The sequence below is a fragment of the Cavia porcellus genome, unplaced genomic scaffold (assembly GCF_034190915.1).
Source record: "Cavia porcellus strain 051 isolate PalLab524CR breed Dunkin Hartley unplaced genomic scaffold, mCavPor4.1 scaffold_34, whole genome shotgun sequence".
NCBI lineage: Eukaryota > Metazoa > Chordata > Mammalia > Rodentia > Caviidae > Cavia > Cavia porcellus.
Window position 1 is genome coordinate 15117941 of NW_026947517.1, and position 19953 is coordinate 15137893.

At 31.3% G+C, this 19953-nt stretch overlaps 1 protein-coding gene and 1 long non-coding RNA gene across 6 annotated transcripts in view; both read left to right on the forward strand.

The window, feature by feature from the left end:
• Positions 1-19953, forward strand: part of LOC106026840 (histone H1.8-like) — a 123401-nt gene that overhangs the window by 95046 nt on the left and 8402 nt on the right. For all 5 annotated transcript variants that reach the window (XR_010045538.1, XR_010045537.1, XR_010045539.1 and 2 more), the window contains one exon: positions 5920-5996. The gene's annotated coding sequence lies outside the window, so the exon portion shown is untranslated. The remainder of the gene's footprint in view (positions 1-5919; positions 5997-19953) is intronic.
• LOC134474684 (uncharacterized) lies at positions 9847-19140 on the forward strand. The gene is made up of 2 exons (XR_010045560.1): positions 9847-12987; positions 16708-19140. It is a non-coding gene; the product is annotated as an uncharacterized LOC134474684 (long non-coding RNA).

A 19953-nucleotide genomic window follows, 5' to 3' on the forward strand; every position in this document is an offset into this window, starting at 1 on the left:
AGGAACAACACATGATGAAAGTCAGTCTGTTTTTTGCAAGTTGGATCGCAGTGTTGACAGCAGAAAAAGAAAATGGGAAGAATTAGGAGGATTGGACAGAGAGTGCCTTCAAACTTCCCAAGGAAAATGGGATAAAGAAAATACTTCATCAGCAAGGTTCAAGTCCAAGGTGATGAGCAGGAAATGTGGAGGGAAAAAGACTCTGAAAAATAAGGAAATTAGCAACAGAAGAATGGAAAAGTAGAAAAAAGTCACCAAGAAAGGGTCCAACAGTACCCAAGAATAAAAGGGCAACACAAATCATCCATCCTTCATCAAATTGCCATTAATTTAAGAAGAGGAGAGAATTTAAAAATAACTCACTCTTATGTTGATTGTGAACTGTTGTAAAAGTTATATTACTGCAAAAAACTTCTTAGCAAGTAAAAGCCATGGAAAATGTGGCCTACATATCAAAAATACAATAAATGATACAATGATGTTTTGCATCAGCAACTAACAAAATGCACATCACATAGATCAGCTTTTTGTCCAAGCAGAGATTATGCTGAGGGCTTCCTGTCCAGAAGGATGACTTATGGAGATATGACGAGTTGGCAGTAAATTACTGTGATTGGGAAATGCCTTGGCATTAGGGCGCCCGCAGTTAATTCTCTACAAGTGAGGAGGCTGTGTTTTAAAGAGCAGTGAGTAGGGCAATGACAGAGTTCTCAGAACTAAGCTCAGGAATACGAATACTTTGCTATCTAGCTCCTGTTTTTCTCCATCCACAAATATTTGAAAATATTTTCCTTTCTTCCTAAAATACAGATCATGAAACTATTCATGCAGGACAGCTAGCCATGGCAAAAACCTGACTATGGTCTGGTAGAAGAAATAGAGATTTACAAATTGAAACATTTATCTATCTTTTTGCATGTTGACAGTCATTATGTAGTTTATGGTACAAATACTTTAGGAAAAAAATATAGTATAGTAAACCAATAGTGTCACACTTCAATTACTATACCTAAGACCAGTCATCAAACTAATTTATAGAAATTGATATAATAGGGGGCTGGGGATTTATCTCAGTGGCATAAGAGCCTGCCTTGCAAGTAGGCACCCATGAGTTCAATCCCTGGTACCAATAAAAAAGAAAAAAGCCAAAAAAAAAAAAAAGAAAGAAATTGACATTATATATATATATATATATATATATATATATATATATAATTAAATTTGGTTTATTTGGAACAACTATTAATGCATAGAAAGGATCGATTCTGTTCTCTTTCTCCCCTTACTGGGAAAGAAGCTGTCTGAAGTTGGTGTGTGCAAGCAATCATAATTCTAAGTAACTTTCTATGTCAAAAATATACAGGTTAATTGCACTGCAAGCACATTATATTTGATATTTAGTGATTAACTCTTATTTACTAAAGACATTAAAATTTTAAAAGAGAGAAACTCTAAAAATTGTAATTTAGGGAGTCAGCTTATGATAATTTAACTTTCTTGAAAATGTCGTGCTAGAGAGATAATGAAGAATTTATACAATCTTCCAAATATTCCCTATCACTGGTATCTGTATCTTTACAGGAATACAAATGATCATGATATAATCCTTCATATTGTTAAGTAGATGTATACATATAAAAATATATTGATGTATCTTAGGGTTATATATATATATATATATATATATATATATATCCTAAAAATCTATCTATCTATCTATCTATCTATCTATCTATCTATCTATCTATCTATCTATATGTCTATGTATCCTTGAGTCTATCTATCTAAAACCATAGACAATTTCAGACACAATAAAGAGCAATTTGCTATTAGAATATTTTCTCATTTGCTGTTATGTTTTACCAATTTGTCCTCAGGAATTTCATATCTAAAATGTTACACATATACTTTAGAAATATATTCACCTTAGGAGAAAAATGAAGCCATTCTTAATGATGTGAAAAATTCTCTTTTAAAATCCAGGTACTGAGAAAATTATTTAATCCACTCTTTTACACCAGGAGCAATTTATTTAAGAAGGAATATTTACTTCACCTGTTATATATCCCTTATCAGTTCACAATATGTTATGAAAAAATGTCTATATAACACACCCTGAATTATACTTCTACTATTTAAAAAAAGACAGTTTTGTGTTCATTTCTGAGTATAGAACAATAATTTTTAGACAAATCACAGGAACAAAAATAAACCACACAAATAAAAATAAATCCTTAAAGCATACTTTTTATTGTACTAAAGAATATCAAGAGAATAGTAAATAATATTTTCTTTTATTACACAGTCACAAACTTCCTAACTTAGATGGTAAAGTCAAATGCTTTGTATTACTCTAGAACCAAAATATTATTAACTTAATATATTTAAATCAACCTCACATCTTTTATGAATGAGCAACATATTAGAAAATAAAGTCCTAAAATGAGTTTTAAAATATAATATTAAATGCGACGGAAAAATAAATGTCAAAAGGTGGTGAATAGGTTCCTAGCATTGCCAAAATGTTTGCAAGTTTATTTCCACAGATATTAAATTTATATATTTTGTCAACTCTAACAGAAAATGTTTTGGCAAAATGTGTTTTATGGTATGGTTTGCAGGATAACAACTTCTATGTAACACAAATTAAGATAGTGACATTTTAGACAAAATAAGATCAGAAAAGACCAATAAGTGTTACAGGAGTCTCTCTCTCTCTCTCTCTCTCTCTCTCTCTCTCTCTCTCTCTCTCTCTCTCTTCGTGCTAGTGATGCCCTTTTGGTCTAGGATAAAAAAAATAATTTTCAGTGATTTAAATTCTTTTATAACTTCACACATGTCCAAATGTGTAGAGTTACAGATTCTCATATTTAGTGTCCACTAACACCAACACTAATTTTAATCCTTATTGTATAAAGTCCCTATTTCCATTGTCCATCTAATGTATCTTTTGAACTTTTAGAGTATTCATGAAGTTCAATTTTGGGGGAGTTTTTGCTGTCTATCACAGTCCAACTTTTCTGTTTGTTCTAATAATTGACAACATAGTTCTGTTTGAATATTATCATACTGTTTTCTGATTATATACCTTGCTACAAACTCATAAAATAAGAATAATGTAGTGTGTATTATATTTCATATGCCTATACAAAAAACAGACCATCAGACAAGTGTAATTTTGTACTTAATGAGCATCTAACCTATCCTTCGTAATATCCATATGTCTGTTTATTATCACTGAAACTTTACAAAGGAAATATATACTTAATATTACATTAATGTATGGAATTTTTTGTATTTACTCTTTAATAATTTCAAATTTTTTGTCTTATATATTGCTAAATTAATATAACCTCATAATAGTCTAGTATCTTACTTTTTTATTTTGGCCATGATATATTAGAAAATATGTTTGCAAAGGCAATATTAAGGAGGTAACACTTTTTTATTTTGCAAAAACTGTGCTTCTTGTAAAATCATGGTATATTTTAGGTGAGCCAAAACCATAGTTATGGTTAGAGGCAGTAAATCAAGCTTGAGCCACTTATCTCTGTGTGGTTTATGACAGATAAGCTCCTTGTCCAGCAGCTCATGTGTGAGCAGAGTTGTTTCACCCACAGATGATTTATTTTGGGTGATCTACTTGTCCAATGAAGATTTATTGCAGAGCATCCACTCTCCACAGTGATTAAACATGTGCGGTTGGCATGTACAGAAGTCAGCAAGCAAAACCAAGACAAATGGGCATAGATTGTCCGACCTAGAACCACTGAACCCAAGCATGAAGCAGAAATATGAGTGATGTCTTGTGAAATCATAGGAGTCCTCTTTTAATTATACAGTTTTATACTATTTCATTACTCTATAAAAATGAGATTATAAAATTAGGAATACTATTGTCACTTTCAGTGGATCAAATACTGTTTTGAATTATTGAACATGAGCTGTGCCAATGTGCGCTGTTTAGAAGTTTTAACTGATCTATATATTGTCAGGTTAGGAGTCATGTCAGTCAGATCTCTTTAGTCTATGAACTAATGAAAGATTTCCTCTTGTTTTCTTGGTTTAGTTTAGTTTTGTTTTTGTCTTTTTGAGACAAGTTTGGGCTGGCCTTGAGGTCACAGTGTAGCCCAAGATGATCTTGAACTCACAACGATCTTCCTGCCTCTGTCTCCCAAGTGCTGGGATTATAGGCATGAGCCACCACAGTTGGCTAATAGAAGGTTTTCAATGAACATACTTACATTTATAAAAATATTAAATTATTGCTGTAATTTTTCTAGTAGTTATTCTTTATTCTTGTTACTTATTAAATTGTTATTTATCAAATACTATAGATATTAAGTAACCTTTTTCAAAGAAATTCAGACCTGTATTTATATTTTCACATGGTTTGTCACACAGCAGAACTTTTGAATTATATTCGATTTCACAACATAGAATTTTTAATTTATAAATTATGCTTTTTATTGTATATAATTTCAGCTAACACATTATCTTGTAGATTTCTCTTATATAATCATCTAAGAATTTTATATTTTTCTATTTTATGTATTTACTTGAAATGTACAAGGCATCTGTGGGTTTTTTTCCCATCTTTTTGAGACAGAGTCTTGCTATGAAGTTCACGTTGACCCTGAGTTCACTTTGTAGCCCAGGCTGTTCTTGAACTTGCAACAATCCTCCTGTGTCAGCCTCCTGTGTGCTAGGATTACAGGTGTATACCATGCCCAGCCAATTGTGTTCTTCTTTCTTAAATTATTAATGTAGATGATCAGTTATCTCAGTGTGTGAGGACAATCTTTCTCAGATAAGTTTACTATACCTTTGCGAATGTTTTTATGAGCTTTCTGAGCCTTCTGTACCATTGATCTATTTGCCAATTCTATTCCCCCACCCCCCCAAATCAAACTTTTTGATTATCATAGTTTTGTAGCATAAATTAAGTCAGATAGTGTCCACTCTCTAACTTTGCTGTTCTTTAAAGTAGTGCTATAGTATTAGATATTCTGATTCTTGTGTTTCTTTTTAATTTTGTTTTTGTTTTGTTTTTGCAATGCCAGAGATAGAATCCAGGGCCTTGTGATTACGAGACAAGAACTCTACAGCTGAGCCATATCTCCAGCTCTCTTTATAATTCTGAATCTCTTTGTCAACACCTAAATATTCAGCATCTAAATGTAATCTGAGTTATAATAAACATTTAAATTAGAAAGAATGGATATCATGATGAATTTGAGTATTTTTATGATTTTTATTTATATTCATAAAAACACTGTCTCATGGTTGGATTCTGGAAACTTTTGTTTTAGTTTACATTAAGCAAATTTTTAAGCATTGTATTTCTCTGTTTTTACTTTTATAAAGAGTCAACTGTTAAAATCTAGCTTATCAATTTAAATTTGGAGATATATATATATATATATATAGTGATGCACCATAATTGAGACAAGATCAACTTTCTACACTCAGAATATTCATTTTTTTCTTATATGAAATTGAGCATCTTGAAATCTAGTAGGCTCCGAAATTACTGATTTACTCTTTTACACAGTAGTTTTACCTTTTCTGTAATTGCATACATGTTGAGCTTTATAACACATCATATTAGGTTTAGTTTCATTCTTATAGCAAAGCTTTTGTAATTCTTAGCAGACAATGTACCATATCCATACAATTGAGTAGTTATTGATTTGAGCGAGATTTCTACCCAACAACATCATTTATGAATAAAAATATTTTTTCCTTCTAGTAATTACACATTTAGATTGTATTTCATATCCTCTTACATTATCTAGGATTTGCATTTCAGTATTGAAAAGTAAAAATCAGAGTAAATATTTTGCTTTCATTTTGAACTTAGTGACATTTGTATATTTATTTATGCTGAATGTACTTTTTCATTTGTTTGACTTTCAGTACGGTGAATAAAGCCAGTTTGGATGATTGAGCTCATAATTTTTAACTAATGTCCACACTCATAATGTTTAATTAGGGTAAGTACCTATTGAAGGAATTGCTGAATCATTTCATTAGTGTATTTTTATGTGTATAAGAAATTACCACAACAATTTCTAGAATGATTGTACAGTTATTCAAATCATCCACTAGATCTGATAGCTCTAACTCACTAGAAACACTTGGAATTACTAGCCTTTTTAATTGTGGCAATTGTCGATTATACATAGTGCTACTTCACTGTGGATTTAATTTGAATTGTATTAGTAACTGGCAATATTGAACTTTAAAATTTTTACTCATTCTTACATCACTTTGGTCAATATATCTTTTTAAGTGCTTTTCTCATTTAGAAAAAAAATTGACTGTTTAGCTCCTTGTCACTTACTTTTAGGATATTTTTACCATATTCTGTCCTTTTAATTTCCGTGGATATTTGAATTTTGTACTCTTGCACTATATCTTCAAATCCACTTCCACGTGATGGACTAGTTGTTCTGTTCTCTTAGAAATTTGCATCCTTTCCTTCATCCGAAACACAACTTGAAAACTAGAGCTCTGTTTTATAAACTTTTCTATTATTTATGACAATATGCTAATTTCTATAGCAATGGATTATTCATGAGTAAAAGTTTTGTCCAATTGATTATTGTAATTGTCTTTAAAATCAGGAAGAACCATGTAATGAATGGTTTTGGGTAGTTGGCAACCACTTGAAAAAAAGTAGCTTTCTCCAGCCTTAGACAGTTAAATCATTTATTGTTATTCACATATAGTAGATCAATGAATTATGCATAAAAATTTCAAAATGTGAGAAACGATTATTTTCTTTATTCTTTTTTCTTTTTTTGTCTTTTTTGTTTTTATCTCTATCAGGGATCGAACTCATGACTGCCTGCTTGCAAGGCAGGTGCTTATGCCGCTGAGCTAAATCCCCAGCCCCGAAATAATGATTCTTGAGAAACAATTTCCCAACATAATTCAAATAGCGAATAAGCAACAAGAAAAAATTGAATACATGAAAATATATTTAAGATATTCAGTTATTTAATCCTCTTCTGAATAAAATTTAGAGTCACAATAGGAAAGAAGCATAGATTAGAATTTATTAATTTTTCAACTACTATTTTAAAAAGATTTGAAAAACTTGTTGCTAATTAGGAAAGTAAGTGATCTCTCTCTGTCTCTCTCCATCTCTGTATATATATATATATATATATATATATATATATATATATATTATGTATTTATATATATACTATATATATTTATACATATACATATATATTTACCTATAGATAGGTGATAGATATGCTAGCTTACATATCATATATGTGTGTTCATATTTATCCCTGAATTCAAAATTATCCCAAATTGATAAAAATATAAGATAAAAAGAGCTGTTCCTCAAAAATGAAAAAGAATCAAATTACCAGTTGACACATACTAAATTCATTTTTATTACCTTTCAAATAACATTGAAAATTTGGGCTTGCCTCCCTGCATTAAGTGCTATGCTGGTCATGTGTATAACTACAGGCTGATAAAATTATCTACTTGGTTTAGCACAATTTCTTTTAATTGCTTGTTAATGTGACATAATTTTAACTAGCTCTTTCATTGCCATTAAGCAATGCATCCTGTAATCATCAATGTGCAAATATTTATGTGTTACATGTGACATAGTTTGGATTTAGAATGCCTCAGAAAAGTTTATGTTCTAAAGACATGTTTCCACCATAAAGTATTGTTGAAAGGTGATGGAAGCTTTAGAATTTGAGGACTGATGGAAATAGGCCACTGAGGATATAATGGACTCTGATACATCCCCCAGCTTACCGCCATAAGGTTAGTGGCTTTGCTCCATATACATGCCCTTTCATGGCGCTCTGCCTCCCCATACACCCAGAAAAAGATTAGCCAAATGAGTATGGATTAAAACCTCCAAAACCATAAGATAAAAATTTTATTTCTTTGAGTTGTCTCTGTCAGGTATTTTGTCACAGTGATAGAAAGTTGCAACATATGATGAAAATCAATGGAATATTTGTATGTTTTTATTGAAATCCATAATACAGCCCTCTTTTTCTTTGCACCTATTCTCTAGAAATTCTCTAGAATTTCTCTAGAATTCTAGAAATTCTCTAGAAAATCACAGAAGAAATACAAAATGATATTTTTGTAAACATCATTTATCACATTTGGTAAACTGATCCAGAGAATATAAAATTTATGGCAGACACATCCAGTTGATTGTCTAATAGCCATTCTTTCATCTCTTTCCTGGTAGTAAAAATTTTACTCCCCGCCCCAGGTATTGTGTTTCATAAGCTCCTTCAGAGCTATGGAAGAAGAACAGAGTGGGTGACATAAATGTTGTGCAATGCACTCTTTAAGTGTGGGAATGTAATGCCACCATAGCTAACTTGGAAATAATATTTAATATAATTTCTCACTATATATGATTGTCTTTTTTTCTAGTAATGAATGTGAAAGTATGTGACACATTGTCAGGTACTCATAATGCCATTCTGAAGGTGGCTATAAACATACTGGGAAAATAACTTAAGTATTTGAATATTTTATATTGCTGTGGTTTTCACTTTCCTGAAAATGCACAGCCTGTAAATATCATGTCATGTGAGTTAATATTCATTTTATTGTTTGTATTAGCTACATCAAATAGAACAAAACTGACATAAAACTGTAAATCTGTGAAAAAACAAAGAATTGCTTACCACTATGAAACATTTTGCTTCTCTTAAAATACTAAGAATGGCACCAAAGAATATTATTTTGATATGGAAGACAAATCTAGGCATGATGATAAATATGCACACTTATGCATAGCATATGTAACATTTGTCTATGCCTATTAATGTCTATGCACTTAAGAAATACACTTTTTATGCATGCAGGTATATGATATATCTTTAGAGCACAGACAAACTTTTGCAGACACATGCCCTAAATGAACAACCATTATAAGTATAGAAAGGGTCACAAGGACTAGGATGTAGATTTCCTGAAAGTTTTCTATATAATAATGTGCAACTTAAAAATATTTATTGCATATACTGAATATGTGCCATATGAGCATGCATTTAATTATTAAACATTAATATAAAAATTTAATCAATACAAATATGAATGCAAACATTATCAAATTAATAAAGCTAATTATGCAAGTGTACAATAATGCTGCACAATATATAAAACTGAATATGTTGTTTAAGAATGATAAACATATGAGCACTTAGCTAGATTATTACTTCTATTAGATTGTAGTAGATTGCACACTATCAAATACTAAAGGTAAAGAATAGGATAAGAAGAGAAACTGCTTCGTAGGCCACGTGGAAGAGGTTTCTAGTCTCATCCATATGATTTTTACATGTTTCATGTCTGAGTTATCAGGAAAGAGAAGGTCCACTTGCCTCCCAGGAATCCATCAAACACTGTCAGTCATAGTCTCTTACTTCATATTCCAAATTTAAATGCCCTGAGCAATCTTTATCCTTAATAGTTGAAAAGTTAAGGGTTAGCATAAGAAGGAAGTGAGCACTATAATGATTTAGGTACCCTTTGATGTACTAAAGTGCTAATTTACCAGATGGTACCCTAGAGTTTTAATACATTTCTGGAGGTGCCTAATTAATCCCATATTATAGCAATTAACAATAAAATACTACTTTTGCTTCCATAAATTTTGGAGTGAATTTTGTTAACAATTTCAGTGAAATAACCTGTATTTTATCATTGCTTTACATTTTTAAACACTGTTAATCTATTCATAGGACTTTGTTGATTCATTTTTCAAGCTACTAAGTTAATATTATTAAATTATGGAAGAAAATGAATCATTACTAGCCTCAAGTTCATGATATGACCTTACAGCTAAATTGAATCCCGGCAGTTCAGATAATAAGCCTATTTTAAGATGGCCTAATACAATATGAATTGTGCTATAACTTGTTTCTGAAAATTGCACATGGATTGATTAGAATATGGGTTAGAATGGTGTGACTTGTGCTAGACTAAATCATAAATTTTAGTTAGGGTAAAAAATAAAAACAAAGTATGAATTTGTAATAAGAGTGGTAGGTAAAATTACAATTAAGTTGTGTCTAATGATTAAACTAGTAGATATAATTATAAAGTTAAATTAATACAACCATAATACTGAATGTATTAATAATATATTTGGTACTATGAAGATGCTATTTTACTTTGATAAAATTTTAGATGTGAGAGTTTTCTGTGCATCAGAATTGCTCCAATTGACCTTTTTAAAAAAGTGAATTATGAACACTAAAGTATCAGGGCCTTGCAATGTTAACTTATAAAGTAGTTTCAATTCTTATGGTTGACTTTGGTAAACTACTTATTAATTTAATTCAGTTTTTCTCTGTAATATACTCTTCATCACAGTTAATACCAACTTTCTATCACTTTATACAGTTCTGAAGTTGAGACCATGACAGCCCACAAGATTGTTAATTTAGTTCTTTAACATCTCTCTCACCTATATGTGCCATGTATATATATGGATATGTATTTTATTTCTAGTATCTCTACCTCTGTATTTTTTCTTTATAATATATTTATTTTCTGGATCTCTTGTTCTGACATGCACATTTAAAGGAATCCTAACATTTGACTCACAATTTTTGATGATTTGCAGAATATTTCATTGCTGGCTCACATTTTCATTTATGTCATTTGCCATCATTTATACATACAAAACATGTGATTGAGGAACTTCAATTTGCTGCAAAGTGAGCAGAACTCAATACATGGAAAAGCTAGCCAGTCATTTACAATCTGATTACAAGACCAAAGAGACAGACTCTTGCTTGGAATAAGCTGGTATGATATGATTGTAGGAACATGTTTGCGCTGAATACTTTCTTTTTCTTTTTTCCATACTAGACATTGAATTCTGGGCTTTTGAATTGAGCTTTACAACCTTAGGTGACTGTAATCATTTACTTACGTGTGTGTGTGTGTGTGTGTGTGTGTGTGTGCACGCACATGTGCCTGTGTGTGCATGTGGGTATATTAGACATGGTGTCAGTAAGTCGTTAAGCTGCCCAGGCTGGGATCGTACTTGAAATCATCCTGCTTACACTCGGAGAAGGCTGAAATTACAGGTCTGTACTGCACTTAACTCTAATGAACATTTAAGAGGTATATAGTCTAAATTAGAATGCATTATAGTTGTGAAATGTGCAGTGGATTTCAAATGCTTACGACACAAAAAATTAAAATGTGTAAAATTAACTCTTTCTGAGTTATGTCCTCATATGTAATGCATGGTTTCAGTCCATACCTCTGCTCTGTGAGGTTCACACCTCTGTTCTCAGACTTAATATTTACTTACTTATATTCCAATCTCTCCACAGTGGTTCATATGTAATGTTTTACAGTATATTTATTTTGCAACATTAACAGTTGTGCTTGGCAGTTATTAGATTCTTAAAAAAAATTAATCAAATTTTATTTTCTAATAAGTAGTGCTTATTTCACATGTAAGTGATATAGACATGTTGTAAAAATTTTATAAATAATTTATTTTTCTAGTTTAGGAGATATTTTTACAATCAGTATCATTTCTAGATATCTCTATGTTTTCTTTTTATCTAGACAGTAGTTACAATGTTTTCTCTAATTGCTGAAGAAACTCTCATACCAAACTAATTTCAATTCCGTACATTGTGTCATCTTCTGTGTGTCAGCTTCTATTTTAAGTGGCACAAATAGGCGGCAAATGAAGAAAACAACCCTGTTTCCAAGTATTACATTTGAGATAGAGCATGCAGAAAAAGCAAGAAAAAATAATTTAACTCAGAAATGCATCAACAACAATAAAGTTAACCTTAGCTTTAGGTGATATGATGAAGGAAGACATCTGTGATAAACTGAATTTTAAACTGAGAAATCTGCTGAAAAGGAACAGAAATACAATGATATCATTAAAGTTCCTAGCTGAAAGAGGAAGGTATAGGGGACCTGAATCATTAATAGAGCTGGCCTGAATGAGGAACACCATGGAAACCAGTACAACTTGAGTAGCATTAAGTGATTATGAGTAGAATAGTGGACAAGGTCAAATAAATGGGCCAGCACAGCTCATGGACGGGCCTATGCCTCAGGTGAGCATTTGAATATACTTTGTAAGGGCAATATAATATTGTTCCTATTTTTGACACATTTGAAAATATAACATTTAAAATGTGTTATTCCATTGCATAAAGGATGAATTTTAGCAGGTGTGATTTGTTAAAATCAAGGAGATCATTTAGAAATTCTTTTAGTAAAACAAAGGCAGAAGGTGATGATTGAAAAAAAAAAAACATTTTCAGTGGAGATGAAATTCAGACAGTGTAAGTTTTTACGCAGTTTAAACCTTTGCCCTATATTTTGGTCCCACTATGTATTAACCAAAGAATCTTGTTTTCATTGAATATATTTACACTTTTCTAAGGTAGATTTATACTAAATTATATTTTTCTATGCATTTTTGGTAACCTTAGACAAGTAACTATGAAGAATGAAATACTAAGACTGATAAATTATTTTCTAAGCATCAAATTGTTAATTAATTGGGATAGAATTCCTCATTTTGAAACTATAGCACCACTTTTAATGCATAATATCACCTCTCCTTTACTAAAGAACCTATCAGATGAACAAATTTAAATTTAATTGTGGCTTGTGTAAAGATGCCTTCCCAGATCTCATGCAGTCATTGGTGGGGCTTTTTCAGAGGTGACTGGATCTAGAGTGCGGGATGCTGGAATTGATTCACGGTGCATTGCTAGGGCACTAGGATTAAGGGTGTGAGTGCCACTCATCCTATTTTGTCCTGGATGAGATATAAGGGATAGAAAGAGCTATGGGTGTCCCTTCTTGCTTTTCTACCTGAACCCTTCCATGAACTGTTTTTCCTCCCCGGTGCCTGTTGACATGACACCTCCCTTGGAGCCAGCCAATTACAGACTCAAATCTTTTAACTGTGGGCTAAAGGTATGTTTCCTCCTTTATTTGGCTGCTGAGTATTTTCTCTCAGCAACAAGTACAGTAACTAAGACACTAATGAGCAGGTTTAAATTAATACTGATTTATAGATACAGAAATGCACATTCGCACATTACATGCATACCTTGTAAAATAAAGAAAAGATGTGATCTAGGTCATTCTCATCTGAATCCCTGCCATCCCCTTAAATGTGTCACTCATGGCTTGCCATTGTTATAGGATTCTGGGGCATTCAGTTCGCACAGTGCAAGGAGATCATTAAGCTTAGACCCCTTCAGTTTGCAAGCTCTTCCTCAAGAGTTCAAGTTTCACTACTTCCCTTCTTTACCCTTCTTTAGCATCCTCAGAGGTTGGATCCTTCATCTCTGCTCTAAACTCAATCCGCATAATAATACATTGCTGAAGCTTATAAATTTCTTTGAATTTGTTTTCCCCACAGACACAAAATGCCCTCTTTTGCCTCTCTCACCTAATTATATGTCTTCTCCATCAAATCTTAATGTTTTAGGAACATATCTATATCAAATATTCCTACACTTTGTGGTGACATGTGTCTCTGCTGGGCTGCTAGGGGTCCTTAAACAAGTCTATGCCATAGTTGTCTGCACAATGTCACTGTTTGGAGCCTCCTGTGTCCGTGTGTGCATGTGTGCATGCACGTGTGTGTATGTGTGTGTGTGTAAACAATGTTGAATGATTAAATGGACCATGGTTTTGTCAAGAAATATGACATATATTTATTAACGACAATAGAAGTGGATATAATAATAAGAATAGCTCAATAAGAATTGATTTTAAAACATTGTGTCATATAGAAGTTAACTACAATGCCCTCACTTTAGCTACTTTTATTACTCTTCTTCTTTGTGGAGACAAAAATAACTTTTGATCAAACTTAAAAATCATAATTAAATCACTTTGAGTAGCTGTCTCCTCAGAAAGTTTTTTCAAGTCATTATGTAAGCCTTACTAATGCAAAAGGAATAACAATATATATTTGAAGTTTCAAATATTATTTGGTAAAATAAATCATTTTCATCATTAAGATCACAGGCCCCATATGTGTTTATTTCTAATCAGTTTTATTTTAATTGAGTTTATCTGAAATCTATCTTCTTATTCTTAATAGTGTATTGAATTTTTCATCTGCCATTTGACCTGTTACCAAAGGAAATATATCTGCTTGCTCACCTATGAATTTAATATTAAAATTTGTCACAACAGTAAATTTTAACAGAGATTTGAGAGTTAAGAAGAAATGGTGAAATACAGTTTGAGGACAAATCCTTAAAATGAAGACTTTCCAGTGACCTTTTATTGATATATTGTAATTCCTCTTTGTCCTCCATCTATGAATAAATTTCAAATTTTCAAGTTATTAAGTTATTTAAGCAATTGATTTGGGTAATTTCATGTTTCACTAGTTTTATGACACAAAAGTTTTACAGTTCACTGTCATCTATCATTAAATTTTTTCATCCAGTCATTTCTAACATAAATGCATGATAGAATATTTTCTTGCTGAATTCTCCTGTCAAGTTTGAAAAGTCAGTTCAAAGAGCTATAGCTGGGAAATGGGAGCATAATTTCTTATATAAATTATGACAGCTTATTAGAAATGTGGAAATTTTAATGTATAAGCACCTTATCTAATATCATATGCCTTTGTGCTGCCAAGAAATAATTATCAGAGGAAATATTTTCCTTTATATTTTTCTATTTTGTATTCTTTGAACAAGTATTGCATGGACAGTTTACGAACTAGCTTAGAAATAAAGTTTATCAGAGCAACAGTGGAAGTTTGGACACTAAAAAGAAAGAAGAATATAACAATTAATGTTGGAAGCAGTGAAAGAAAAATTATTTGCCAAACAGAGGGCTCGATCCACTGCACGATATATTGAATCTCTGAGTTGTTAAAAAAATTGACCATTTGTCACTTACTAACAAGATCTAGCAGTTCTTTAATTTTTCACGTGCCCAGTTTGTCTACAAGCTAACAGATGACAAATTATCATTGTGATTATATATTTTTAAAATTACACGAGACAAATAGTATATTGGAGAAGTTAGTTAATTTATACTGTCAGTAGAGTCACTAATTTGAAGAAAAAAGTCAATCTGAACCCAGTAATTATGTTTTATACCTTAAGCCACAAACTCCAATTTACAGATAATCCTGAAAATATTTTAAAATTCTCTTTAAAATCTAAAATTTTGAATAAAGTAAAATAAAGAAACAAACATAAAATAGTTCCAATTTTTCAGAGTAGGTGAAACTTGGAAACAGATTTAACAAAACACTCACTAAAAACTAAGAACTGCTTCAGAAAGTGACGAGAATGGTGGAAGAAATATGTTTAAAGGAAAGGAGAGAGTTTAATGGGAATTAATGTTTATGTGCTTTTTACAGTGATAGTTTTACAAATTTAAATGTATACCTTATTTGTTGATTATATTATGTACACTAAAATTAATAAACAATTTGAGGGATCCACAGGGAATAATAAAATGAATTTTGTTTTTCAATTATATTCATTGGATATTTATATTCAATTGTATTCCTCTGTAGAGATGTTAAATGCAGAGCTACAACACAATTTTCAAAATTTTTGTTGATTTTATGAATAAGACAAGTTATCTTCACTAAACACAAATAGCAAAATCTTAATAATTCAAAGCAAAGCAAATGTTTTCAAATGCAAAGTTTTAAGTGATAAATCAAAAAAGGATCAAATTATACTTTTAATAAGATATTAACAAAACATTATTAAATTTTTTGCCAAAAGGGAAACTTTTCTTTGATCTTTGTCTGTAAATCTTACCATATATTTTAAATAGCTACTGAATATTTCATTATAATTAAATGTCATTCTAGATAGCATGTTTTACTGATTAGCATGAAACACACTCTAGATTGAGAAAACTCCATATTCTTTTGAATGACCTTATAGCTTATAACCTTTTGATATTTTTGGTTACTAGCCTATTATACAGTTTTATAAACTTTAATTAAAAAGTTGAGCAATTCGTAGTCTTCCTTTGATGGTGAAGATACATGATATACTATACTACTTTGATCACCTTTTATCTAAAATTCAAAATTATAACATGATTTTTGTAAGGAAATTTATCTCTCCTTTATGCATTCTTTTAACTGCAGCCAACAGTACAACACACAGAAACACACACAAGCCACACATTTGCCAAGTATGTCCTGCTATTTTATTTGTCTTCACATTGTTAGCATTTGTGTGTGTGTGTGTGTGTGTGTGTGTGTGTGTGTGTGTGTATTTTACCAGGAGTCACTAGAGTAAAATTATATGGAGAATGTATAATTTGCTTGCATTCACTTTTCTTCATCTATTCTATTAATGGAACAGTTCATGGATATGACTATGTAGTAATTAATGTGGAAAGATACAATAGATTTACTAATCTTCAGGATAATATTGTCAACTCACTGACCTATAAGCAATGCATTTATTATCATCCCCATGTTAAAGACTACCTTTATATTTCTGTTTTTCCCTTGGTTTGAAGTAGAGCGTCAGCAAAGTCTAATGCAGGGGAAAGTCTAACATAAAGCAACTTATTTGGGAATACTAGTTATTGATCTTGAGCTACTTGAACTGCCTCTGAAATGTTATATCTCTTTTGCTCTAACCAGTGCCACATACTTTTTTCTTTTTCTTTTTTTCTTTCTAGAGAAACAAGACATTTGGTTAGAAAAAACATTAATTTTTAGAATGTAATAATGTACGATTACAAAAATCTTCACTGCTATCTACTAATTTTGACTTTATACTTGGAAATAGTGTAGTTTTGCTTTGAATTGATAATTTGGTTGATTTTGACTTTAGAGTCTTTGATTATGGTGAGGAACAGAATATCAAAATATCATACTTAAATAAATTTAGACTATTTAATGTGATTGAAACCCTCTTTGAGTACACAGTTGACCAATTTTCAAGGGTGCAGTAGTCTGTATTTACCTGAATTTTTACAACTATAAAATAATTTAATCATTTGCAGTAACTATAAAGAGCAAATATAATTTTTCTAAATATAAAATATCATTATAACATACAGAAGTAAATATTATATTGCTATAAAAATACAAAAATATATTTATGAATATTTTGGGACCTAAAGTATAACTTATAAAGTCATGGGATGTTTATACTGTTTTTTACTTTGTATATAGTGTGTATTCTTCAAAAGGAATAGCAAATTATTGACCAGTTACATAAATTGTGCAATCAATGCATAACTATTAATAAAAGCATAATATCAACTATTCAACAAGGTCAATTTTGTACTTTGTAGTAGGAAACCCAGAAGGTAATAATAAATATCACAATGAAACATCATCAGTAGAAAAATGTTAGAAAGTTTTAAAATTCTACATTTTTAAATATATTCTAAGTATAAAATTTCAATGATAAAAAATTTCTTGACAAAAATGAATCCAGAATAACTGAATAGATAAATGGACTCTTCGATGGTATATAGACTGCAGTGTCCTCTGATTAAATGTATGTGACAGCACCGAGTGTAGTTTGGTTATTGCATTTACTTTCAGAGTGCTTCCAGTTCTTACAATAATCACTAGTTTTGCATTCTCAAAAATGAACCCTGAAGAATGACTACAGTGTTCGTCATTTTGTTTTATGGTACTCATGGCCTTATGGCATTTGTTCTCCCTTCGGGAGTTTGAAGTTAGTAGAAAACATTTAACAAGGAATTGCATCCAAGGTCCGTTAAAGGCACTAGATTTTATACTTTGCCCTTTTTTTCTTCAGCATTCACACTTTGCCTAGCATATTTTTAGAGTTAGGAGAAATTCATGGAGAATCAGCCTAAAAATATTTATTTTAATACTGTAAAATTTAAATGAACTTCCAGTCACTTCCCAAATGTGTTACAGGAAAATTTGGATAAGACTGAATCTATAAAACAAAAGATTGAAGGGGGGAAGCAGAGAAATCAATAGTAAAAAAATAACTAATTGAGTCTTTTACATGTATCACCTCCTCATGATGAATTTAATCATTTTATAAAGACTTTGTGCATACATATGCACATTTGTAAATATACAAACACATTAACTTGTTTGTATTTATCTTAATTAACAAGATATTTTTGTAATCAATTTTAATAAACTATTTCTTAGAAAAACACAAAAATTAAATGAAAGTTACAAATTCTTGAAAGCTTTTCTCATCATATTTATACAATCTTTATACTATTAATATGCCTCACCAGAGCATTATATCTGTAGATGTTTATGAAACTATGTATATAAACCATTATTACTATATCTACAACTTACTTTTGAATTCATTCTGGAAGTTGTATATTCTAAAGATTAAGACAATATATGACCATATACACTTCATCAGAACTCAATATTTTATCACCCTAAATATCCTTTGCTGGCTAAGTATCCCTCTCCCTCAAGCTCTAATCATTTCTGAAAACCATTAATCATTTTACTGTCCTTGCAGATTTCAGTATTCCACAAAGTCATAGAGTTGGAATTAGTATGTTGACATATCTGTTTGAGTACTCCAGAGGAACAGCATAAGTAGAAAATACAAACACTTATTCAAGAGGATTTTTTTAGTAAGGTTACAGAATGAGAAGCAGAAAAGTCCACAGTGATTATCTGTGTGAGGGAGAACTGGAAGATACAGAAGTTGTTCAACCCAGGATGATGGACAAGAAGGATCAAGGACACAGCACCAGTCCAAGATCAAAAGCCTGGAAACTGACTAGCGTGACATCTGTGTAAGTCTGCACTGGAAGGCTGAAGAAAGTAGAAACCGACAACCAAAGGTGATGGGAATCTTAGAGCTCTTCCAAACATGTGACTATAAGCATTTTTAAATGCATGTTGTCATTTATCATTGTGTTTGTTGAGACTTTTGCTCAAGTCTTTTGCCTATTTTTGCAATCAGAATTTTTTTCTTACTGTTATTATAAAGGAGTGCTTGCACATTTTGGAATATTGCTTTCATTAGAGGTTTACTGAAGAAACATTTTCTCTCAGTCTGTGGGGTTGTGGCTTCATTTTCTTATTGTTGTCTTTTGCATGGCTGGAGCTTTCAGTTTTAATAAAGTGAGTGTTTTCAACTATTTTTTAATATCTTTGTTATTAGAGATATCATCAAAAAGTCACCTAGGCTTTCTTTTAGGTTATCCTCCATGAGTTTTACAGTTTTGAAGTCTATTTTTAAGAACATGGTCCACTTTGAGTTACTTTTTGTGAAGTTTATAAAGTTTATATCTACATTAATTTGTTTTGCAACCAGATGTCCAGTATTTTCATGGTCATTTATTTAAGTCTCCCTACTTTGTATGTGTTTTACCAATACACAGTTGATTATATTTCTGTGTTGCTATTTATGGGCTCACTATTGCATTCATTTATCTCTTTGCTTATTGTCTTGGTTACTTTTACTCATTGCTGAGACAAAATATCCCACAAAGTGGGAAAGGAAAGATTTTTTTTTACAGTTTTTGGTGGTTTCAGTCCATACTCAGTTGGCTCCAAGGCAGGGTGGCATGGCATAGCCGCAGTTCATGGAGGCTGCAAACAGCAAGGCTGAAACCAGCAAAAGAGCCTGACACACCTTCTTCCTGTCATTACATCACATCCTGGCTCCACCCCTCTGTGGGTGGAGCACTCAGACCATCAATCCAAGCACTAGACAATGAACCAATCACAAATGCACGATGCAAACTCATAAGGCCTGGGGGACACAACATACACCATGACACTTCCTCTTTCACCAGTATCACGTTATTCTGAACACTTTTTCTTGATAGTTACATTTAATTATTAACAACTTTTTAAAAAAAATTTTTAAATTGTAAGTAGGCAGATTAAATCTCAAATTGCTTCACCAACCCATTAAAGTATCTAAAATTACCCGCAGCTTCTATTAA